Raw genomic sequence first — 10,479 nt, 5'->3', positions numbered from 1 at the left:
GAAAAATTGTTTTATGGGTGAACTCCCGCTTTAATCAATCAAGTGGCTGGATAGTAGCAGCAGGCATAAACATCAGGAACAGGATCTTTACCAGTTCAAAAATACAAACCACATAATTTGGTTGTTTTAGAACAAAAACAAAACATAGGGCAGTGGGAGGATCCAGGAAGGGGCATTTATTCTAAAACATGATTTTCCTAGGAGAATCCCATAGTCATGTTTAAAGTTTAAGCTAACAACCGGAGTTTACACGTTTTTATAGCCTTAGCTAAATGACAGCAGTTTTTCCAATGGTTTACAGCTTCAGTCTTGAACTATTGGCCCTCCATTCCCTTCACTTATACAAGTGTCTCACTCTCTAGTCCTGCAAAAAACATATTTATTTAATCCCTTATCAGTGAGAGGCTAGGTTACACATGGACGCTGCGTTCCCTGTAAAAGCAGAACACAACACTATGGAAAGTATAAGTATTGCAGCTCCTAATTGTGCGTTGCGTGCCATATAGTGAAGCACATGAAAAGCATGCTTCTTCACGGTCACTTAACCTGTTTGTTTTGTGATTACGTGAGGCACTGCATGCATTGGTCTTTATTCTTACAGTAGAGAAGTCATTAATTATAACTTTTTGTGAATTGGGACATTTAAACTTGCTTTTTTTTTTTTTATTCCAATCTAAATTTAGTAGGAGTCGGAGTCGGTGCATTGTTTGCCGACTCCGACTCCGACTCCAGGTACCCAAAATTTCCCCCGACTCCGACTCCTCGACTCCGACTCCGACTCCGACTCCACAGCCCTGGTGTGAACACAGCATTTTAAAATGGTGGAAGTTGGTACATTACGAGATCTACATGCCTATGGGTGTGGTATTTATCAAACTGTCATTTCTAAGGCTTCATTCACACACGAGCGTAGTTCCCACTCATGTTTTTTCGCGTCACACCGGGAGAAGCCCATTTCTTTTCATGGGCTGCCCTACGCGCGACAAACACTCCAAATTAGCTCCAGAACCTTTTCAGTCACTAATTTTGTTGCATGGCAAAAGACACGTCTGCTATCCGAATTTGGGGTGCCATTAACTAATGTTGCCGCCTCTCTAATCCATGTGCCCAGCCCCTAAACTATATGCAAAAAAAGAGGGGAGATTTTGGGACTTTAGATGAGATGCGTTTTTAAGCAAACAGTAAGTATAAATAAAGTTGTAAACTTGCAAATGCGTGCAACCAATCCTCTGCTTTTAACATATACAGTTAGACAGTTGAATTTGGCTTGCTGTTTGGGTGGTAAGTGTGAGCCTGATTAAAAACGTTTACAACTTTATTTATACTTACTGTTTGCTTAAAAACGCATCTCATCTAAAGTCCCAAAATCTGCCCTCTTTTTTGTATCCAACAGGGATGGAGGCGTACGTTTTTCATATGCCTCATTTAAAGTCCCAATGCTAGTTTTCTCTAAACTACATGCAGGGTGCCTGACGCATTGATTTCAATGTTTTTTTTCTTTCTTTGAGGCACTTGCTTAGAGCCGGAGGCTTTAATTGTGTTCAAAAAGGGTGGGCTCGGGGCGCAGAGCACTGCGCCCCGAGCCCACCCAGTTGTGTGCTATTAACAAATGATTATTCGCTAATGTCTTCCTGGTTCTCCTCCCGGCCAATCGTGAAGCGGGTCCTGAGACCCGATTAGCCAGGAGTGCTAAGACCCAATTGGCCGGGAGTTTTAAGTCCTGATTGGCTGGGAGGAGAAGCAACTGCTGGGACCCCAGAGGAGATGTGGGGGGGGGAGCCTCCGAAGCCAGGGGCCTTTCGGGCGAGCGAAGCAAAAGTCGATCAATCAATGGGGGTGGGCAGTGGCAGTCGATGAGTGAGAAGGTGGGGGGTGTTTGGCTGGCTAGGTGGGCCACCTTCCCATGAAAATTGAGCACCAGCTGCCACTGATTGTCAACTATTTTTATAATCGATTAGTTGGTCAGCCGATAAGTTTTACTGCATACAGAATGCATTATTTGTTTCAGAAAACACAGTGCAGTACACCCTTCATAAATGTGAATATACACAGTGCAGCACACATACAGCTCAGTCCACCATCCATACATGTGAGTAAGTGCCTGATAGCCTATGAATGTGAATGTGGGAGGAGCAATGCCTCATGGGACATGTAGTCCTGGCAAGGAGAAGGACGTGATTTGAAGGCAGAATTGCATTTTTCTCGTCATGAAAAACGGTTGTGTGTACGCGGCATAACTCTATGCTTTCTGGTTTAAATTCTGCTGGGTCTTGAGCTTACATTACAGTCACACAACAAATCTCTCTTTTTGATTCTGTGAACACAATATACAACTGTTACATGACATCCATATATAAAGTCACAGGCCCGGATTCAGATAGAATTGTCTATCTATCGTCAGGCGTAACGTATCGCAGATACGTTACGCTGCCGTAAATTAGGGCGCAAGTTCCGTATTCAGAAAGGACTTGCGCCCTATGTTACGGCGGCGTAACGTATGTGTGTCGGCGTAAGCCCGCCTAATTCAAATGGGGATGATGTGGGCGTGTTTTATTTAAATGAATGGTGACCCCGCGTATTCGACGTATTTTACGAACGGCGCATGCGTCGAATACGCGGGGTCACCATTCATTTAAATAAAACACGCCCACATCATCCCCATTTGAATTAGGCGGGCTTAATCCCAGTGTGCATGCTCGAAATTACGCCGCAAATCATCATTGCTTTAGACGTGAACGTAACTTACGTACAGCCCTATTCGTGAACGACTTACGCAAACAACGTAAAATTTTCAAAACTCGACGCAGGAACAACGTCCATACTTAACATTGGCTACGCCTCATATAGCAGGGGTAACTGCCGGAAAAAGCCTAACGTAAACGACGTAAAAAAATGCGCCGGCCGGACGTACGTTTCTGAATCGGCGTATCTACCTAATTAGCATATTCATCGCGTAACTATACGGAAGCGCCACCTAGCGGCCAGCGTAAATATGCAGCCTAAGATACGAAGGTGTAAGACACTTACGCCGGTCGGATCTTAGGGAAATCTTTGTGTAACTGATTCTATGAATCAGTCGCATAGATACGACGCCGCACACTCAGAGATACGACGGCGTATCCGGAGATACGCCGTTGTATCTCCTTTCTGAATCTGGCCCACAGTAAATAGCTCTGCTTTTATGTCTCACATATGAGCATATGAATTGTATTAAAGGGGAGTTCCAGCCAATATTTATGTTTATTAAAAGTCAGCAGCTACATAAAGTGTAGCTGCTGGCTTTTAATAAACAGACACTTACCTGCTCCAGCGTTCCAGCGACGCGCCGGCCGGGGCTCCGCTCCTCTCCCCCCCTCCCCGGCCGGCGTCTTCATTGTCACTGTGGGCACCCGGCCGTGACAGCTTTCGGCTTCACGGCCGGGCACCCACTGCGCATGTGCGCACGGCGTGGCCCGGCGCTGCGCTGTTTGATTGGACAGGCGATCGCCTAGGACCTGTCACGTGTCCTAGGCGATCGCCTACAGGGAGGGGCTGCTAAAAGGCGATTAAGCTTAATCGCCTTTGCAGCCCCTCGGCGGAAGGAGGAAGTGGGACAGGAAGTCCCCTTCTCCTGAAGCCCCCACTGCCCCCCCCAAAAAATGACATGCCAAATGTGGCATGTAAGGGGGTGAGGAGTGGGATAAGCGGAAGTTCCATTTTTGGGTGGAACTCCGCTTTAAGGTTATTAGCAGGTCTAGCTGTATTATGCATGTAAGTCACATTAGCAACCTAGGACAGGTCTTAGCTGGCCAGCTACAATACATAATGACCTAAATATTTTATTTAAAAAATATTTTTTTATATGTTTTATAGCAGAAAGTAAAAAATATTGTTGTTTTCTTTTTTTCAAAATTGTTGATCTTTTTTTTGTTTATAGCACAAAAGAATAAAAACGCAGAAGTGATCAAATACCACCAAAAGAAAGCTCTATATGTGGGTAAAAAATGACATAAATCTTATTTATGTTCGGCGTTGCACAATGCGCAATTGTCATTTAAAGTAAGGCAGTACCGTGTCGCAAAAAATGGCCTGGTCATGAAGGGGGGTAAATCTTCTGGAGGTCAAGTGGTTAAACTGACACATACGCAGCACCTTTACGTGTGCCTTGATAGAATCACTCCTACACGCCCAGGAAGCCTCTGTACGTACGTGCCAGATGTAGGACTGTTTATCATACAATCTGGTGACTATTACCCCTGACCATGCATAGATAAGGTATGCAGTCATCCTTGCTACATGTGTGTAACAATCATGTGATAGTAATGACTATGTAGGATCACGTGTGTGATATTATCCGGTATGATTGGATTATATAATGCTCTGTGAATGTATAAGGAAGAACCTGCTATACTGGACACATGAGTCAGCAGATGTTGGCCATATGAACATCATAGCGTGATTCTCTGGCTGCCAAATGCTGCGTTTTATGTCACATGACTCAGTCATAAAGAACATCCCTCATTGTAAAAGAAAGAAAAGTCTATATTTTCTGTACACTCCAATGTGTATTGTGTTGTGTTACTGTTTTGTTACAAGGCTAAGGCCTCTTGCACACTGCAGCTTTATAATGCTCAGTACTGCTTATTTTTTTTACTGAGCTAAAATACAGGCCATTAACTACTTCAGCCCCGGACCATATTGCTGGTCAAAGACCAGAGCACTTTTTGCGATTCGACACTGCGTCGCTTTAACTGACAATTGCGCGGTCGTGCGACGTAGCTCCCAAACAAAATTGGCGTCCTTTTTCCCCCCCACAAATAGAGCTCTCTTTTGGTGGTATTTGATCACCTCTGCGGTTTTTAGTTTTTGCGCTATAAACAAAAATAGAGCGACAATTGTGAAAAAAAATTATATTTTTTACTTTTTACCATAATAAATATCCTCCAAAAATATATATAAAAAACGATGTTTTTCCTCAGTTTAGACCGATATGTATTCTTCTACATATTTTTCATTAAAATCGCAATAAGCGTTTATTGATTGGTTTGCGCAAAAGTTATAGCGTTTACAAAATAGGGGGTAGTTTTATGGCATTTTTATTAATATTTTTTTTTTACTAGTAATGGCGGCGATCAGCTATTTTTTTTTTTTTTTTTTGGTACTACAACATTATGGCGGACACTTCGGACACTTTTCACACATTTTTGGGACCATTGGCATTTTTATAGCGATCAGTGCTATAAAAATGCATTGATTACTATAAAAATGCCACTGGCAGGGAAGGGGTTAACATTAGGGAGCGGGGAAGGGGTTAAGTATATTCCCTGGGTGTGTTCTAACTGTGGGGGGGGGCGTGGCCTCACTAGGGGAAATGACTGATTGCTGTTCATACATTGTATGAACAGAAGATCAGCATTTCTCCCCTGACAGGACCGGGAGCTGTGTGTTTAAACACACAGCTCCTGGTCCCCGCTCTGTAAAGAGTGATCGTGGGTGCCCGGCGGCGATCGTGCCCACCGGGCACGCGCACAGGAGTCAGGGCCCCTATTGGCTGCTGGGCGAGGTGACGTATAGATACGTGCTCTCGCCCAGCAGAGCCGAACTGCCGTCGTAAAACTGCGGCGGCTGGTCGGCAAGCAGTTAATTGTAATGTGCCTACGCACACAGGCGTGTAAACAAGCACCGTGTATTCTTCAGTATGTACGGCAAAAAATAAAATAAAAAAACAGCATACTGTAGATGTCGGAAGTATGCTGGATGTAATGGTATATACTGTAGATGTTTTTTAGGGTGAACCTCCACTTTAACCACTTCCCGACGGCCGTACGACTATATACGGCTGCAGGGTGGCTCTACTTCTCTGGGAGGCCATGTTTTTACGGCCGCCCCTTTCCTCGTTCCCCGCGCGCGCTCCCGAGCGCGCAGCGGGGAACTGCTGTGCTGGCTGTGTCCCTTGGACACAGCCAAACACACATCGCTGTAAATAGCTAATCACAGCGGCTATTTACAGCGCGATCTGTGCGGTCAATGAGAGATGATCTCATATGTAAACATATAAGATCATTTCTCATTGCCGGCTCTCACAATGACAGCGTTCTGTCAGGGAGAGAAGAGACCGATCTGTGTCTCTTGTACATAGGGACACAGATCGGTCACCTTCCCCAGTCACCCCCCTTCCCCCACAGTTAAAAAACTATATAGGGTACACATTTAACCCCTTCCTCACCCCCTAGTGTTAACCCCTCCAATGCCAGTCACATTTATACTGTAATTAGTGCATATTTATAGCACTGATCGCAGTATAAATATGAATGGTGCCAAAAATGTGTCAAAAGTGTCCGATGTGTCCGCCATAATGACGCCGTCCCAATAAAAATTGCAGATCGCCGCCATTACTAGTACAAAAAAAAAAATTATAATAATAATTCTGTCCCCTATTTTGTAGGCGCTATAACGTCGCTTATTGGGATTTTTTTTTTTTACCAAAAATATGTAGAAGAATACGTATCGGCCTAGACTGAGAATATTTTTTTTTTTTTTAAATTGGGATATTTATTACAGCAACAAGTAAAAAATATTGTATTTTTTTTTCAAAATTGTCGCTCTTTTTTGGTTATAACGCAAATAATAAAAACCGCAGAGGTGATCAAATACCACCAAAAGAAAGCTCTACTTGTGGGGGGAAAAAGGACGTTAATTTTGTTTGGAAGCCACGTTGCACGACCGCGCAATTGTCAGTTAAAGCGACGCAGTGCCGGAAGCTGACATTCCACACTCCACCTTATCTTCTGCTGCTTCCCTTTGAATCATTTACCTATTGAATGTTACTATAACTTAATTTTTCCAAATATTTACAATGAATCTCCCTTATGTGACCCAGAGACAGCCAGCAATAACTGGAAAGCACCAGGGAGCCCTAGGTGATAATGAAATGATATCCCTGGCATGTGATCATATTTCTACTTCACTCACAATTCCCATGGTAATGTTCATTGGTTTATTTAAAGGGATTCACATTTATCTCCACAGTGATGAGAATTTAAATGGCTCAGAAATGAGTGAAATGTCAGTAGTGCACCATCTGCTGGTAGCTGGGAGTGTTACACAGGTCATTTTACTATCACTGTTATGGTAGACAAACATGCTTTCATTTTTTTTTAATCCAGTCGTTGTGAGATTCAAACAAAATAAACAATCACGCAAACAATCAAATAGCCAAAACTTCCCTTTTAATAAATTTAGACTTAATTTTGTTTGTTTGTTTGGATTTGATCAAACTAAGTCAATTGACTAAGGCAAGATATTGATTGTTTTGCATCAATTGGCAGCTCTAAGATATTTTGATCATGAAAATGATAATATTGAAATTGATCAGACGTGAGATTACATGATGGAATCAGAGATGCAATTGTTAACTTTTGATCATAAGACCAGGCAACGTTTTCCCAATCTGCTATTGTCCAATTTTGGTGAGTCTGTGCGAATTGTAGCCTCAGTTTCCTGTTCTTAGCTGATGGGAGTTGCACCCGGTGTGGTCTTCTGCTGCTGTAGCCCATCTGCTTCAAGGTTTGATATGTTGTGCATTCAGAGATGGTATTCTGCATACCTTGGTTGTAACAAGTGGTTATTTGCACTACAGTTGTCATTCTATCATCTCTGACCATTCGCCTCTGACCTCTGACATCAACAAGGCATTTTCTTCCACACAGCCGCCGCTCACTGGATATTTCCTTTTTTTTGGCCATTCTCTGTAAACCCTAGAGATGGTTGTGAGTGAAAATCCCAGTAGATCAGCAGTTTTTTAAATACTCAGAGCAGCCTGTCTGGCACCAACAACCATGCCACGTTCAAAGTCACTTAAATCCCCTTTCATTCCCATTCCGATACTCGGTTGGAACTTCAGCAAGTTGTCTTTACCAAGTCTAGATGCCTAAATGCATTGAGTTCCTGCAATGTGATTGGCTGATTAGAAATTTGTGTTACTCAGTAGTTGAACAGGTGTACCTAATAAAGTGGCATGTGAGTGTATATACCAGTGGCGGTGCGTCCATAGAGGGCACAGGAGCGCCGCCCCCTTTCGCTCCTGCACTGCCATTGAAAACAATACATAGATTCATGAATTGCGTAAATCTATGTATTGTTGCCTCTGGCAAGCGCCGGCCATCTGAATAACGGCAGCTGGTTGGCTGTGGAAGTGTCTATCTGGTTAACACTGACACGAGTCTCAGCCAATCAGGTTCACCGATCTGGCTACCTGTAACCTGATTGACTGAAGCCACATTGAGGGCGGGAGAAGACATCGAGGGATCGTAGAGGAGGATGGCTGACCGAGAAAGGTAAATGCCGGGCGGGGGGGGGACGGGACCTGGCATTATTTTGGGGCAATCTGTCGACATTTTAAGGGGCAATCTGGCAGCATTTTAGAGGCAAACTGGCGACAATTGATGGGCACAGTGGCGACAGTGGCATGGCACAGTGGCTGCGTTTGGCATGGCACAGTGGTGACAATTGATGGGCACAGTGGCGACAATGGCATGGCACAGTAGTGACAATTGATCAATTGATGGCATGGCACAGTGGCGACAATTTTATGGCACAGTAGCGACAGTTTTATGGCACAGTGGCTGCGTTTGATGGGCACAGTGGCTGCGTTTGATGGGCACAGTGGCTGCGTTTGATGGGCACAGTGGCGGCAATTGATGGGCACAGTGAGGCTGCAATTGATGTTTGCCCCTCAAAAAAAATGTAAGCACCAGCTGCCACTGGTATATACTGTATATATACAATAGAAACCTGTTATTTAAACATCAGTGCTGTCAGCTGGAAGCTGTCCAAAGTTCCCCACATAGCAATACAAAGTGGCTGCATCACTCATTTTCTTTATTCTTCTATCAGGAACAATACTTTTTAAAGTTCCCAAGTTCCAAAAAGACAACAAAATCAAGTTTTGTTACTTGGCCCTTCATCAAGCCCAGTGTCTAGTTCTCATGGTTTTGCACAGAGCAGCTACAATCCTCCTCTTCTAGGATCCCCCGCCAGCGCTCTGGGCTCCTTTTTCTTCTCTGTGTGCCAACAGTAAAAGGTTTCTTACCTTAATGCAGAGAATGTGTTTAGGTAAAAAACCTTCAGCCTGTATAAACCATATCTGACACTGCCTCACTAACTTTAATCTGGCCATACATTGGTTGAAATTCTGCCAATCCGGCAGAGACTGTGTGGGGGCCCTATTTGCCAGCACGCACCCACGTGGATGTAAAATTGGTAGCAGCAGCTGTGTCCCAAATGACATGAATAGGACTGCTTGCATGCAGATGCACAGAACATCTACAGTGAGGGAAAAAAGTATTTGATCCCCTGCTGATTCTGTACGTTTTCCCACTGACAAAGAAATGATCAGTCTATAATTTTAATGGTCAGTTTATTATAACAGTGAGAGACAGAATAACCACACAAATATCCAGAAAAACACATTTCAAACAAGTTATAAATTGATTTGCATTTAAATTAGTGAAATAAGTATTTGACCCTTCGCAAAACATAACTTAATACTTGGTGGAGAAACCCTTGTTTACACACACAGATCCACGGTCCTGCTGTGATTGCAGGCAATCGCGGGTGCCCGGCGAACATCGCGGCCGCGGGCAAGCACACCGGGTCCTGAGCAATGCCACGGGCGCGCCCCCTAGATGGCCGGGAAGCCCAGGACGTCATATGACGTCCGCCCAGGATGGGAGATCCCATCTGTGGGCGTCATTTGACAATGAGTGGGTTGGGAAATGGTTAAAATGGTTCTAAAGGCTCAAGTTTTTTTTTTACCATAATGCATTAAAGTAAAAAACCTTCTGGGTGCAGCCCCCCCCCCCCTTCTTATACTTACCTGAGCCCCATCTCGATTCAGCGATGTGCATAAGAGCTCTTCTGTCAATCCTGTCTCCCATCTCCTGTCAATCACAGTCAGTGAGCCAATGAGGAGAGAGCAGGGGTGGGGCAAAGCCACGCTCTGTGTGTGAATGGAGACACAGAGAGCAGCTCGGGAGCGAGTCTGCTGGAGTGCTCCAATAACAAGAATATTTTTATTTGGGGAACTTGGCAGGGGCCAGAACTCAAAAAGAAGAGCATTGTCAGTCTTGGGGGAGGGCAGTGGTAAGTATGGCATACACAGGCTGAACAAAAAAAAATCTCAATGATTCCTGCATCCACACAAGCCATGTGAATGCAGGGATCTCGAATAATGGTTTCCAGCAGGACCACTCCACAGAAGCTGGTCTAATGATCCAGATCGGGCGCTGTTAAACATACAGGGCTACACACAGATTGAAATTCGGCCAGTTCATTTCAATGCATGTATACCCAGCTTCAGACTAGCAAGTTTAGATGGACTTAAAGGGGTTGTAAGGGTACAATTTTTTTTCCAAAATAGCTTCCTTTACCTTAGTGCAGTCCTCCTTCACTTACCTCAACCTTCCATTTTGCTTTTAAATGTCCTTATTTTCTCTGAGA

General features: G+C 44.1%; 1 long non-coding RNA gene across 1 annotated transcript in view; it reads left to right on the top strand.

The window, feature by feature from the left end:
• The first annotated feature begins 3,933 nt into the window (after window positions 1-3,933).
• The window catches only part of LOC120947033, an 11,133-nt gene continuing 4,587 nt past the window's right edge, over window positions 3,934-10,479 (top strand). Inside the window, exons 1-2 of the long non-coding RNA XR_005750806.1 lie at window positions 3,934-3,972; window positions 7,009-7,087. This is a non-coding gene — a long non-coding RNA (uncharacterized LOC120947033). The remainder of the gene's footprint in view (window positions 3,973-7,008; window positions 7,088-10,479) is intronic.

Source organism: Rana temporaria, chromosome 8 (assembly GCF_905171775.1).
Source record: "Rana temporaria chromosome 8, aRanTem1.1, whole genome shotgun sequence".
NCBI lineage: Eukaryota > Metazoa > Chordata > Amphibia > Anura > Ranidae > Rana > Rana temporaria.
The sequence above is the reverse complement of the archived record's forward strand: the minus strand, read 5'-3'. Positions and strand labels throughout refer to the sequence as shown.